The sequence below is a fragment of the Arachis stenosperma genome, chromosome 4 (assembly GCF_014773155.1).
Source record: "Arachis stenosperma cultivar V10309 chromosome 4, arast.V10309.gnm1.PFL2, whole genome shotgun sequence".
NCBI lineage: Eukaryota > Viridiplantae > Streptophyta > Magnoliopsida > Fabales > Fabaceae > Arachis > Arachis stenosperma.
Genome location: NC_080380.1, coordinates 93,499,174 through 93,513,773, shown reverse-complemented (window position 1 = coordinate 93,513,773; position 14,600 = coordinate 93,499,174).

The window sequence follows — 14,600 nt, the reverse complement described above, 5'->3', positions numbered from 1 at the left end:
TCAACAGGCAGGAACCAAACTACTATAATAAACAAAGACCCAATAGGCCACCTGAAGTCAACCCCAAGAGCCTGAGAAACTACTTTGTTTTTCCAAAATAAAGTTGCTAACAAAAAAGCAACCAAAGTATCCATAAACCATGACTACAAATTACAAAAAAAAAAAGAGTTCAAATCCCACAGGTCGGGCTATACACAAATGTACTAGAAATAATCATAGAGGATCCAAAGACTTCCCAGTAGCTACATCATGGGGTGAAGGAGGACGAGTCTGAAGAGGTACAGCATCTACCATCCCATCATCCTGGTTCAAGATCTGGACGTCAGGATCAGACTCAGGCTGACCAACTTTACCTGTCGGAGCTGAGGAAGCAGGGGCAACAGAGACTTTAGCAGTAGGCACGGGAGGAGGCTCGACATCATCATCATCATCAGGGTCATCAGGAATAATCTTACCATCTTTTACAATGTTGTCCAAGCTAAAAAGAGTAAGGTCAAGCTCGGGCGCAAGAACTCAAACCTGCTCCTTCAAATTCTCATAAGCAGCATTGACACTGCCTACAAGATGACCTTGAAGTTCAGCATAATCAGCTCGGACAGACTCCAAACTCTCCCTGAGACCCATCATCTCCCTATAAGTGGTGACATAGCTCTTCTTATGCTTCAATACCGTATCCTCAGCCAACTTTACAGAGGCCGCCAAAGCAATAGCTCTAGTTTTTTCACCCTCTAACTTCTTTTCCAGCTTGGCCACTTTCACCTCGAGCTCCTCCTTCAAACCCTTGATCCGGTCGAACTCCAACTTAGCCTCCTCCATAAAAGCCTTTGTTGCATGGATAGGAAGATCCTGGGTGGTCCGATATAAAGCTGCTCCCATATGAGCCATCTTGACACTGTTCCGAGTAATAAAATCCAAATAACGAAGAAGAGAGACATTGTCAGTAGGCATAATACCATAAGGGGCAATCTGCTGGTAGATGAACCCAACAGCATCAAAATCAGGAGCATCTAGATTGAAGGGCTCAACAGTCCGAAGTCTTTTTGAAGGAAGAACGGCTGTAGGAGAAGAGGTAGCAGCATAAGCTTGGGGAGGATCAAGCACATGAACCCGAGGGGTAGGGATCATCCTCCTCGGTCCAGGAGAGTTTAGCACAGGTAGTTTTTGAGAAACCTAAGAAGACCCTTGCCCAGTCACTTTGGCCGAGATGTTTTAGGCCGCGGTAGCCTTCCTCGCCTTTTTAAAGACTTTCATGGAGTCATTATTCTTGGCCATCTCTGAAAAACAAAAATCAACAATAAAGAAGCAGGTTATAAACTGGAAAGAGAAGGAAGCAAAGTAAAAACAGAAGCAAAATAAGTCGGCCAATACCCAACATAGTTCGGACTAGGGAGGGGTCTCCCAAAAACCTCTTGGTGTCAAGATGGGGAGGTTCCCCTCAGATGTCTTTTAAAACATTTACAAAAGCCTACTCAACCTCATCAAGCATCTCCCACGTGTATCGAGATACCACAACGTTCTTTTGCCAACACAAGGGGAAGGTAGGTTCATTATTCACTTCTAAGAAAAACGGTCGAGCTCCTTCAACAGCTCGGACCTTAAAAAAGTAATTCTTAAAGTCCCTAAAGGACTCATCATACATAGCAAACACTTTTTGTCCCTGGGCAGAAGGAAAGGAAATCCAAGAGGCTTTCTTTTTTTAGGAAATTCCGGACTTAGTCAAAACAAAAAGATAAAGAAAGAGAGTCTGAAAAGGCGTGACACCCAACTCTTGGCAGAGCAACTGAAAAATCTTAATAAAACCCCAGGAGTTCAGATGAAGCTGGGATGGAGCTATGTTACATGACCACAACAGGTCGGTCTCAAAGGAAGTAAAAGGAAAAGTAATATTCAGCTGGCTGAAAAAATAGTAATAAGTATAAAAGAAGGGATGTTCCCCCGGCTCAGAGCAGGAAAGCAAACACTCTCATCAGAATCAGGCGCTACCAATTCATAGTTCTTTTCCTGATCCATATTCTTACAGAGTCGGTGATGTTTTCTAAGCTCCACACAAAACTCTGCATTTACCATGGAAACACACATCAACACAAGGGAGTCCAACCAGTCGGACATCCCCTCAGGAACCTTAGAAGACGTCTCAAGAATATTTTTGCGAGAAGACATGGCCAACTAGTCCTACAAAAAGAAAAAGACAATGGGTTACTAACCAAAACAGCTCGGACAAACATGACTCAAGAGCAATACAAACAGTAAAAGAAAACCCCAAGACGCACACCAAGGTCCAAGGGCATCCTTTGAAGGCAGGGACAGAGTAAGGACTCAGAAAAAGTTTATAAGGCTACACCCCAAAACTCTCAGCGAAGAAAATTCTCCTTCCAAGCAAACAATAACATGAGAAGAAAATCAAAGCAAACCATCAGAAAAATGTTATCTTCTATAAGTCTATCAGTAAAGAAAGCTACCAACATGGCAAATTCATCAACGGTGCAATTATTTACAAAAATAAAAAATACAAGAAGAACAGTAAAAGAAGAAAGAAAGAAATAGACCTGAAAAGCAGAGGAGACAATGAAACACTGAGAGGTTGAAAAGCAATGACAAGGCCGAAGATCACCCTCTGAAGGAACGAAGCACAAAACAATCACCAACGGCACCACAAGGAGAAGCACAAAAAATGTAAAAGTCAAAAAGTTCCTGATAAACCCTGATTTTGTGGTTTATCTTGTGCTTAATTTGGGGGATTTTATGAACTTTTCTCACATTTATTCAATGAAATAGCATGGTTTTATAATTCTCCCTAGATTTGTGCTTAAGTGTGAAAACATGCTTTTTAGACCTTAAAATAGCTAAATTTAACTCACTTTAATTCCATTCGATGCCTTGATATGTTTGTTAAGTGATTTCAGGTTCATAAGGTAAGTATTGGATGGAAGAAGTGAGGAGAAAAGCATGCAAAGTGGGAGAACTCTTGAAAAAATGAAGGAACTGTAAAGCTGTCAAGCCTGACCTCCTAGCACTCAATCGACCATAACTTGAGCTACAGAGGTCCAAATGAGGCGGTTCTAGTTGCTTTGGAAAGCTAACATCCGGGGCTTCAAAATATAAAATTTTCCATAGTTTCCTGATGTATAGGGGCGCGCAGCTGCCCTGTACGCGTGCGCGCCAATGGAGCACGTGGTTCATTAAAGAAAAATCGTGGCCAGCGATTTTACAGCCCATTTTGGGCCCAATCCAACTCATTTCTGATACTATTTCATGCAGAATTCAAGCTTGGGCAAGGGGAAGCAATTGTTTGAAGTGTTACCACCATGTAGAGTAGTTTCTAGAGAGAGAAGCTCCCTCTTCTCTCTAGAATTAGGGTTCCTAGGATAATTGCATCATAGATCCATGTTTAATTCCTTACTTTCATCTTGTTTCTTCTACATTTTCATGCTCTAGTAGTGTAATTCTATTATTCTCTCTCGTTAATTTTACTTTTATGTTAATGAACTTTTGTTGGATTTGGTTTACATTTAATGCAATTTTATGTTTCCATGTGTCTTTTATGTTGATCTTGATTTCTATTATCGATTTCTTTCTTATGGTAGTCATGGGTTTCAATAATTCTAGCATTTTATGATATTTACTTTTATTGTACATTAGGTGTTTGATAAAATGTTTCCTTTAGTTTTTTAGTAGTTTTCTTTACTCTTGGCCTAGGCTAAGGGAATTGAGTGACCTTGAGTCATTGGGTCTCATTGAATTGGTGATTTGAGAACCCTTAGTGATCAATTTGATATCCATTGACACTAACCCACTACTAATCTAATTAGTAGATAGGTTGGGATTTACGGGTTGATGTGATCAAGCCTATTTGACGTACTTCAAGCTTAGGAGTAGATACTACATACTTAAAGCTTTTGGAGGTAGACTTAATAGGTTGGCCCCTCATAATTGTCAATATATGGTTTGTTGACAAGGATTGTGATCTCAATTTTCCATCTCTTAGCCAAGAGTTCTTTCCATTTCTTTTATTAGTTCTTGTTATTTTACTTTCTTGCTATTTACTTTTCTTGCAAAAATATAAAAAATCAAACCCCCTTGCATCTTCATAGCCAATAATTGAGCACTTCATTGCAATTCCTTGTGAGATGACCCAGAGTTTAAATACTTTGGTTAATTCTTATTGGGGTTTGTACTTGTGACAACCAATATTTTTTTTGCATGTGAGGATTCTTTGTTGGTTTAGAACTATACTTGCAACGAGATTTCATTTGAGGAAATTCTAAACTGTACGAAAAATTCGAGCATCAGTCCCTGGCAAACCAGAAAATAGAAGGGCAAAAATGGAGTTGCAGCGAGCAAAGGAAAAGAAGAAACGGAAACCAAATCTTTGAAAACTAAATTCAAAAATGAAGAAAGGGGGGAAAAAGCAAAGGGAAGAGCTAATGGGTTATTAAACCCTCGCACGTTTCCAAGACAAAGAGACGCGCGTTTCAAAAGAACAAAGGAATGCCTGTTTCAAAAAATTAAATTGAAAGAAAACGTTCCGCATTCAAAGGGAAACTCTACAAAGAAGAAGTCAAACAAATGCTCGAGTTTGACTACACCAGAGAAGATCGAAGTCCTAAAAATAAGGACTCGACCTCAAAAAGGAAGACCACACTCGAGCAGGGACACTGTTCATACCCTGGGTCGAACTGTCCGACCCGGGATGTTTTAACGACAACTCACCTAACCTCTTCAGGTCAGGGTTATCCAACCTCTTCTCAAAGAGCTCAGCCAAATCACCAGGAAAGCCCAGAAAAAGGGGCCCAAATAGAGGAACACGATCCAAATCTAAAGGCAGTCCAAGCCTATAGAGATAAGGGCGGTTCCGTTGAAGATAAAGATGACTTCACTCAAAGATAAGATAAGATAACTATCTTATCTCAAAGAGAAGGTCACTCCTCACCATTATAAATACACTAGAGCACCCAGGTATAACTCATACTCTGATTCTACTAAAAACCTACTTAATACCCTTGCTAACTTAAGCATCGGAGTCCCTTGCAGGTACCACCACCCTCCGGTGATGAAGGATCAGCACTAACACCAAGTCCAACAAGTCAGACATGGCGGCTTCGGCCACCATCATCAAATCAGACACAACAACTCCTACCAGTACAGAAGATCTCGTCCGAGATTGACCTACAGTTTTAGGTAACCCTCAGAACACTTGTGGTGGACGAAATTGTGATCAATGTATTCTTTGAGTAGTACTTATATAGAAATTGAAATTGGCACGAGTGAAATCACAACTCCGTTCAACTAACCAGCAAGTGTACTGGGTCGTCCAAGTAATAACCTTACGTGAGTAAGGGTCGAATCCACAGAGATTGTTGGTATGAAGCAAGCTATGGTCACCTTGCAAATCCCAGTTAGGCGGATTGAACATTTGTAATAGTGATAATTGGATTGTTCTAATAAAAAGGAATAATAAAAGGGATAGAGATACTTATGTAGATCCATTGGTAGGAATTTCAGATAAGCGGAATGGAGATGCTGTAGAGCTCTAGGACGCCTGCTCTCCTATTCCTTCTACCCAATCCTTCTTACTCCTCTCCATGGCAAGCTTTGTATAGGGGTTCACTATCAGCTGTGGCTACTTTCATTCCTCTCGGGGAAATAACCTGCACGGCTGTCACTCGCACAGCTAACCAGTCTGGAGGCATCACCCATGGTTGATAGCTACATCCCATCCTCGCAGTGAAAGCTATGCACGCACTCTGTCACAGTACGGCCAATCACCGGTTGGTTCCCGCTCCTACTGGAATAGAATCCCTCTTTTGCGTTTGTCACTAACGCCCAGCAGGTTAAAGTTTGAAGCACGTCACAGTCATTCATGAACGGAATCCTACTCGGAATACCACAGACAAGGTGAGACTTTCCGGATTCCCAGGATCCTACTCGGAACACCACAGACAAGGTTGGACTTTCCGGATCTAGATGAATGCCGCCATCTATCTAGCTTATACCACGAAGATTCTGTTGGGGAACCTAAGAGATAAACATTCAAGCCTTGTTACACGCAGAACGGAAGTGGTTGTCAATCACGCGCGTTCATAAGTGAGAATGATGATGAGAGTTATTAGCTCATCACATTCATCATGTTCTTGAGTACGAATGAATATCTTGGAATAAGAATAAGATAGAGAATTGAATAAAAGAAAATAGAACTTCATTAATCTTTGAGGTACAGCAGAGCTCCACACCCTTAATCTATGGTGTGCAGAAACTCCACCGTTGAAAATACATAAGCAAGAGGTTCAGGCATGGCCGAATGGCCAGCCCCCTAAACGTGATCAATGATCTCCTAAGATGAAGAATAAAACAAAACTGAGACCAAAGATGATTGATACATTAGTAAATCATCCTATTTATAATAAACTAGCTCCTAGGGTTTACATGAGTAAGTAATTGATGCATAAATCCACTTCTGGGGCCCACTTGGTGTATGCTTGGGCTGAGCTTGATCTATCCACGAGCTGAGGCTTCTCTTGGAGTTGAATTTCGAGTTGTGATGTGCTTTGGGCGTTCAACTCCGGATTATGACGTTTTTCTGGCGTTTAACTCCAGAAAGGAGCGTGTACTTGGCGTTCAACGCCAGTTTGCGTCGTCATTCTTCGAATAAAGTATGGACTATTATATATTGCTGGAAAGCCCTGGATGTCTACTTTCCAACGCCGTTGAGAGCGTGCCAATTGGAGGTCTGTAGCTCCAGAAAATCCATTTCGAGTGCAGGGAGGTCAGAATCCAACAGCATCAGCAGTCCTTTTGTCAGCCTTTTTTCAGAGTTTTGCTCAAATCCCTCAATTTCAGTCAGAATTTACCTGAAATCACAGAAAAACACACAAACTCATAGTAAAGTCCAGAAATGTGAATTTAACATAAAAACTAATGAAAACATCCCTAAAAGTAGCTTAAACTTACTAAAAACTATATAAAAACAATGCCAAAAAGCGTATAAATTATCCGCTCATCACAACACCAAACTTAAATTGTTGCTTGTCCCCAAGCAACTGAAAATCAAATAGGATAAAAAGAAGAGAATATACTATAAAGTCCAAAATATCAATGAATATTAATTTAATTACATGAGCGGGACTTGTAGCTTTTTGCTTCTGAATAGTTTTGGCATCTCACTTTTTCCTTTGAAGTTCAGAGTGATTGGCATCTTTAGGAACTTAGAATTTCAGATAGTGTTATTGACTTTCCTAGTTAAGCATGTTGATTTTTGAACACAGCTACTTTTGAGTCTTGGCCGTGGCCCTAAGCACTTTGTCTTCCAGTATTACCACCGGATACATAAATGCCACAGACACATAACTGGGTGAACCTTTTCAGATTGTGACTCAGCTTTGCTAGAGTCCCCAGTTAGTGGTGTCCAGAGCTCTTAAGCACACTCTTTTGCCTTGGATCACGACTTTAACCACTCAGTCTCAAGCTTTTCACTTGGACCTTCATGACACAAGCACATGGTTAGGGACAGCTTGGTTTAGCCGCTTAGGCCTGGATTTAATTTCCTTGGGCCCTCCTATCCATTGATGCTCAAAGCCTTGGATCCTTTTTACCCTTGCCTTTTGATTTTAAGGGCTATTGGCTTTTTCTATTGCTCCTTCTTTTTCTATATACTCTTTTTAGATCTCTTCTTTTTTTTTTTTTTTTTTTTTTCACTGCTTTTTCTTGCTTCAAGAATCAATTCCATGAATTTTTCAGATTATCAATAACATTTCTCTTTGTTCATCATTCTTTCAAGAACCAACAATTTTAACACTCATAAACAACAAGATCCAAAGACATATGCACTGTTCATTCATTCATTCAGAAAACAAAAGCAATGTCACCACATCAAAATAATTAAACTAAATTCAATAATAATTTCAAAAATTATGTACTTCTTGTTCTTTTGAATTAAAACATTTTTCTTTTAAGAGAGGTGAAGGACTAATGGATTTTATTCATAGCTTTAAGGCATGGTTACATACTAATGATCATGAAATAAAGACACATAGATAAACATAATAATTAAAAACCGAAAACAGAAAGAAATAAAGAACAAGGAATGAATCCACCTCTAGTGGCGTCTTCTTCTTGAAGGACCAATGATGTTCTTCAACTCTTCTATGTCCCTTCCTTGCCTTTGTTGCTCCTCCCTCATTGCTCTTTGATCTTCTCTTATTTCTTGAAGAGTGAGGGCGTGTTCATGGTGTTCCACCCTTAGTTGTTCCACATTATGGCTCAAATCTTCCAAGGAGGTGCTAAGTTGCTCCCAATAGTTGTTGGGAGGAAAGTGCATTCCATGAGGCATTTGTTGATGATGCACTTCCTCATGTTCTTCTTGAGGGCCGTGAGAAACTTCCCTTGTTTGCTCCATCCTTTTCTTGGTGATGGGCTTGTCTTCTTCTATGGAGGCATCTCCATCTATGATAACTCCGGCTGAATAACATAGATGGCATATGAGGTGAGGGAATGCTAGCCGTGCCATGTATGAAGGTTTGTCAGCTATTTTGTAGAGTTCATTGGCTATGACTTCATGAATCTCTACTTCTTCACCAATCATGATGCTATGAACCATGATGGCCCGATCCACAGTAACTTCAGATCGGTTGCTTGTGGGGATGATGGATCTTTGAATGAACTCTAACCATCCTCTAGCTACAGGCTTGAGGTCCAGTCTTCTTAGTTGGACTGGCTTGCCTTTGGAGTCAACTCTCCATTGGGCGCCTTCCACACAAATGTCCCTAAGGACTTGGTCCAACCTTTGATCAAAGTTGACCCTTCTAGTGTAGGGGTGTTCATCACCTTGCATCATAGGCAAATGAAACGCCAACCTCACATTCTCCGGACTAAAATCCAAGTATTTCCCCCTAACCATTGTGAGATAATTCTTTGGGCTTGGGTTCATACTTTGGTCATGGTTTCTAGTGATCCATGCATTGGCATAGAACTCTTGAACCATGAGAATTCCGACTTGTTGCATGGGGTTGGCTAAGACTTCCCAACCTCTTTTTTGAATTTCAAGTCGGATTTCCGGATACTCATTCTTCTTGAGTTTGAAAGGGACCTCATGGATCACTTTCTTCTTTGCCACAACATCATAGAAGTGGTCTTGGTGGCTCTTGGAGATGAATCTCTCCTTCTCCCATGACTCGGAAGTGGAAGCTTTTGCCTTCCCTTTTCCTTTTCTTGAGGAAACTCCGGCCTTGGGTGCCATTGATGGTGAATGAAAAATAAAAAGCTTAGGCTTTTTACCACACCAAACTTAAAATTTGCTTGTCCCCAAGCAAAAAGAAAAGAAGAGTAGAAGAAGAAGAAGAAAATATGGAGAGAGGGAGAAGAGAGGGTTCGGTTATGTGGGAGAATGTGGGTTTGTGTTGTGTGAAAATGTAAAAGAAAAGAAGGGTATTTATAGGGAGGGGGGAGGGTATAGGTTCGGCCATTTTGGGTGGGAAAGGGTGGGAAATTGAATTTGAATTTTTATGGAGGTAGGTGGGGTATATGGGGAAGAGGGGTATGATGTGAATGGTGAATGGGGTAATTGGGAAGAGGAATTGAGGTGATAGGTGAAGGTTTTTGGGAAGTGTGACATTGAGAATGAGATTTGGATTAGAAGAATGTGATTAGGATTAAAAGAAATGTGGTAGGTGGGGATCCTGTGGGGTCCACAGATCCTAAGGTGAGGATCCTGTGGGGTCCACAGATCCTGAGGTGAAAACAAATACCATTCCTTCACCATATAGGCATGTAACATGCCTTGATGCATCATTCTGGCGTTCAAACGCCCATTGATGCTAGTTCTGGGCGTTAAACGCCCATGTTATGCATGATTCTGGCGTTGAACGCCAGTTTCATGCTTGTTTCTGGCGTTCAGCGCCAGATTGTCCTCTGTGTGCGCATCCTGGCGTTAAACGCCAGGTTGTTGCTTGTTTTGGGCGTTCAACGCCAGAAAGATGCTCTGTTCTGGCGTTGAACGCCAGAAAGATGCTCCTTCTGGGCGTTGAACGCCAGCCCGTGCGTCCCCAGGGTGAAAAATTTTTTTCTTCTGTTTTTGACTCTGTTTTTAATTTTTTTGATTTTTTCGTGACTCCTCATGATCATGTACCTAATGAAACACAAAAATAACAAAGAAACAAAATAAAATAGAATTAGACAAATAAAATTGGGTTGCCTCCCAACAAGCGCTTCTTTAATGTCAATAGCTTGACAGTGGCTCTCATGGAGCCACATGGTGATCAGGTCAATTTAGTGTGTAGTGTTCCCAACACCAAACTTAGAGTTTGGATATGGGGTTTGAACACCAAACTTAGAGTTTGGTTGTGGCCTCACAACACCAAACTTAGAGTTTAACTGTGGAGGCTCTTCTTGACTCTGAACTGAGAGAAGCTCTTCATGCTTACTCTCTTTTGTCATAGAGGGATGGCCATGTGCTTGAAACACAAGGTAGTCCCCATTCAATTGAAGGACTAATTTACCTCTGTTGACATCTATCACAGCTCCTGCTGTGGCTAGGAAAGGTCTTCCTAGGATGATGCATTCATCATCTTCCTTCCTAGTGTCTAGGATTATGAAATCAGTAGGGATGTAAAGGCCTTCAACCTTTACTAGCACGTCCTCTACTAATCCATAAGCTTGTCTTATGGACTTATCTGCCAATTGTAATGAGAACAAGGCAGGTTGTACCTCAATGATTCCCAGCTTCTCCATCACAGAGAGTGGCATAAGATTTATCCCTGACCCAAGATCACATAGAGCTTTTTCAAAGCTCATGGTGCCAATGGTACAAGGTATTAAGAACTTGCCAGGATCTTGTTTCTTTTGAGGTAGAGTTTGCTGAATCCAAGTGTCTAGTTCACTAATGAGTAAGGGAGGTTTACCTTCCCAAGTCTCATTACCAAACAGTTTGGCATTCAGCTTCATGATAGCTCCTAAATATAGAGCAGCTTGCTCTCCAATCACATCTTCATCCTCTTCAGAGGATGAATATTCTTCAGAGCTCATAAATGGCAGAAGGAGATTTAAAGGAATCTCTATGGTCTCTAGGTGAGCCTCAGATTCCTCAGGATCCTTAATAGGAAACTCCTTCTTGCTTGAGGAACGTCCCAGGAGGTCTTTCTCACTAGGATTTTCGTCCTCCTCCTCCCTAGTGCATTCGGCCTCTTTGATTAAATCAATGGCCTTGCACTCTCCTTTTGGATTCTCTTCTGTATTGCTTGGGAGAATACTGGGAGGAGTTTCAATAACTTTCTTACTCAGCTGGCCCACTTGTGCTTCCAGATTTCTAATGGAAGATCTGGTTTCATTCATGAAACTGAAAGTGGCCTTTGACAGATCAGAGACTATGTTGGCTAAATTAGAATTATTTTGTTCAGAGTTCTCTGTCTGTTGCTGAGAAGATGATGGATATGGCTTACTATTATTCAGCCTTGCACGTCCACCATTGTTAAAACCTTGATGGGGTTTTTGTTGATCCTTCCAGGAGAAATTTGGATGATTTCTCCATGATGAGTTATAGGTGTTTCCATAAGGTTCACCTAAGTAATTAACTTCTGCCATGGCAGGGTTTTCAGGATCATAAGCTTCTTCAGAAGCTACCTCTCTAGTACTATTGGATGCATGTTGCAATCCATTCAGATTCTGAGAGATCATGTTGACCTGTTGAGTCAACATTTTGTTCTGAGCCAATATGGCATTCAGAGCATCAATTTCAAGAACTCCTTTCTTCTGAGGTACCCCATTGTTCACGGAATTCCTCTCAGAGGTGTACATGAACTGGTTGTTTGCAACCATGTCAATGAGTTCTTGAGCCTCTTCAGGCGTTTTCTTCAGGTGAATAGATCCACCTGCAGAGTGGTCCAATGACATTTTCGAAAATTCAGAGAGACCATAATAGAATATATCTAATATGGTCCATTCAGAAAACATGTCAGATGGACATCTCTTGGTCAGCTGCTTGTATCTTTCCCAAGCTTCATAGAGGGATTCACCATCTTTTTGTTTGAAGGTTTGAACATCCACTCTCAGCTTGCTCAGCTTTTGAGGAGGAAAGAACTTGTCTAAGAATGCAGTGACAAGCTTATCCCATGAGTCCAGGCTATCCTTGGGTTGTGAATCCAACCATACTCTAGCTCTGTCTCTTACAGCAAAAGGGAAAAGCAAGAGTCTGTAGACTTCAGGATTAACTCCATTTGTCTTTACAGTGTCACAGATCTGCAAGAACTCAGTTAAAAACTGATAGGGATCTTCAGATGGAAGCCCATAAAACTTGCAGTTTTGTTGCATTAAAGCAACTAGTTGAGGCTTAAGCTCAAAGTTATTGGCTCCAATGGCAGGAATGGAGATGCTTCTTCCATCAATCTTGGATGTTGGCTTTGTGAAGTCACCAAGCATTCTCCTTGCATTATTATCATTATTTTCGGCCATCTCTTCCTCTTGTTCGAAATTTTCTAAAAGGTTGCTTCTGGATTGTTGTAATTTAGCTTCTTTTAATTTTCTCTTCAGAGTCCTTTCAGGTTCTGGATCAACTTCAACAAGAGTGCCTTTGTCCCTGTTCCTGCTCATATGAAAGAAAAGGGAACACAAAAAAAGAAAGAAGGAATCCTCTATGTCACAGTATAGAGATTCCTTTATGTTAGTAGAAAAAGAAAGGTGGTAGAAGAATGAAGAATGGGTTCGGATTTATGGATGAAGAGAGGTGAAGAGAAGTGTTAGTAATTAAATAATTAAATAGAATAAGAAAAGAGAAGAGGGAGAATTCGAAAATAATTTTTGAAAAAGAGGTTAGTAATTTTCGAAAATCAAAGACAAAATATAATTAAAATTAAAATTTAAAATAAAAAGAATTTTTGAAAAAGAGAGGGAGAATTTTCGAAAATTAGAGAGGAAAAAGTAGTTAGGTGGTTTTGAAAAAGATAGGAAACAAACAACAGGTTAGTTAGTTGATTGAAAAAGATTTGAAATCAAATTTTGAAAAAGATAAGAAGATAGGAAGTTAGATAAGATATTTTAAAATCAAATTTTGAAAAAGATAAAATTTTGAAAAAGATAAGATAAAAGATAAAAAGATTTTAATTTTAAAAATTTGAAATTATTTACTTCACTAACAAGAAACCACAAGATAAGATTCTAGAACTTAAAGATTGAACCTTTCTTAACAAGAAAGTAACAAACTTCAAATTTTTGAACCAATCACATAAATTATTAGTGAATTTTCGAAAATATAATGTAAAGATAAGAAAAAGATTTTGAAAATGATTTGAAAAAAGATTTTTGAAATTTTCGAAAATTATAAAAAAATGAAAAAGATATGATTTTTGAAAAAGATTTTGAAAAGATAAGATTTTTAAAATTGAAAATTTGACTTGACTTGTAAGAAACAACTAATTTTGAAAATTTTTGACCAAGTCAACCCAAAATTTCGAAAATTTGGAGGGAAATAAGGAAAAGATATTTTTTTTGATTTTTGAATTTTTAATTATGAAAGAGAAAAACAACAAAAATACTTTTATGCATGAAATTTTTAGATCAAAATAATGAATGCATGCAAGAATGCTATGAATGTCAAGATGAACACCAAGAACACTTTGAAGATCATTATGAACATCAAGAACATAATTTTGAAAAATTTTCGATGCAAAGAAAACATGCAAGACACCAAACTTAGAAATCTTTAATGCATGGAAAATATGAATGCAAAAATGCACATGAAAAACAAGAAAAGACACAAAACAAGAAATCATCAAGATCAAACAAGAAGACTTGTCAAGAACAACTTGAAGATCATGAAGAACACTATGAATGCATGGGATTTTCGAAAAATGCAAGAAAAATTTTTAAAAGCATGCAATTGACACCAAACTTAAAAATTAACACAAGACTCAAACAAGAAACACAAAATATTTTTGAATTTTATGATTTTCTAATTTTTTTGGATTTTTATTAATTATTTTCAAAAATAATGTGAAGAAAAACGAAAAATAAAAAGAAAAATTTTGAAAAAGATTTTTGAAAAGAAAATTACCTAATCTGAGCAACAAGATGAACCGTCAGTTGTCCATACTCGAACAATCCCCGGCAACGGCGCCAAAAACTTGGTGATGTTGCCGGAATCTTGAATAATAGCTGGCTTCAAACTCGAACAATCCCCGGCAACGGCGCCAAAAACTTGGTGGACGAAATTGTGATCAATGTATTCTTTGAGTAGTACTTATATAGAAATTGAAATTGGCACGAGTGAAATCACAACTCCGTTCAACTAACCAGCAAGTGTACTGGGTCGTCCAAGTAATAACCTTACGTGAGTAAGGGTCGAATCCACAGAGATTGTTGGTATGAAGCAAGCTATGGTCACCTTGCAAATCCCAGTTAGGCGGATTGAACATTTGTAATAGTGATAATTGGATTGTTCTAATAAAAAGGAATAATAAAAGGGATAGAGATACTTATGTAGATCCATTGGTAGGAATTTCAGATAAGCGGAATGGAGATGCTGTAGAGCTCTAGGACGCCTGCTCTCCTATTCCTTCTACCCAATCCTTCTTACTCCTCTCCATGGCAAGCTTTGTATAGGGGTTCACTATCAGCTG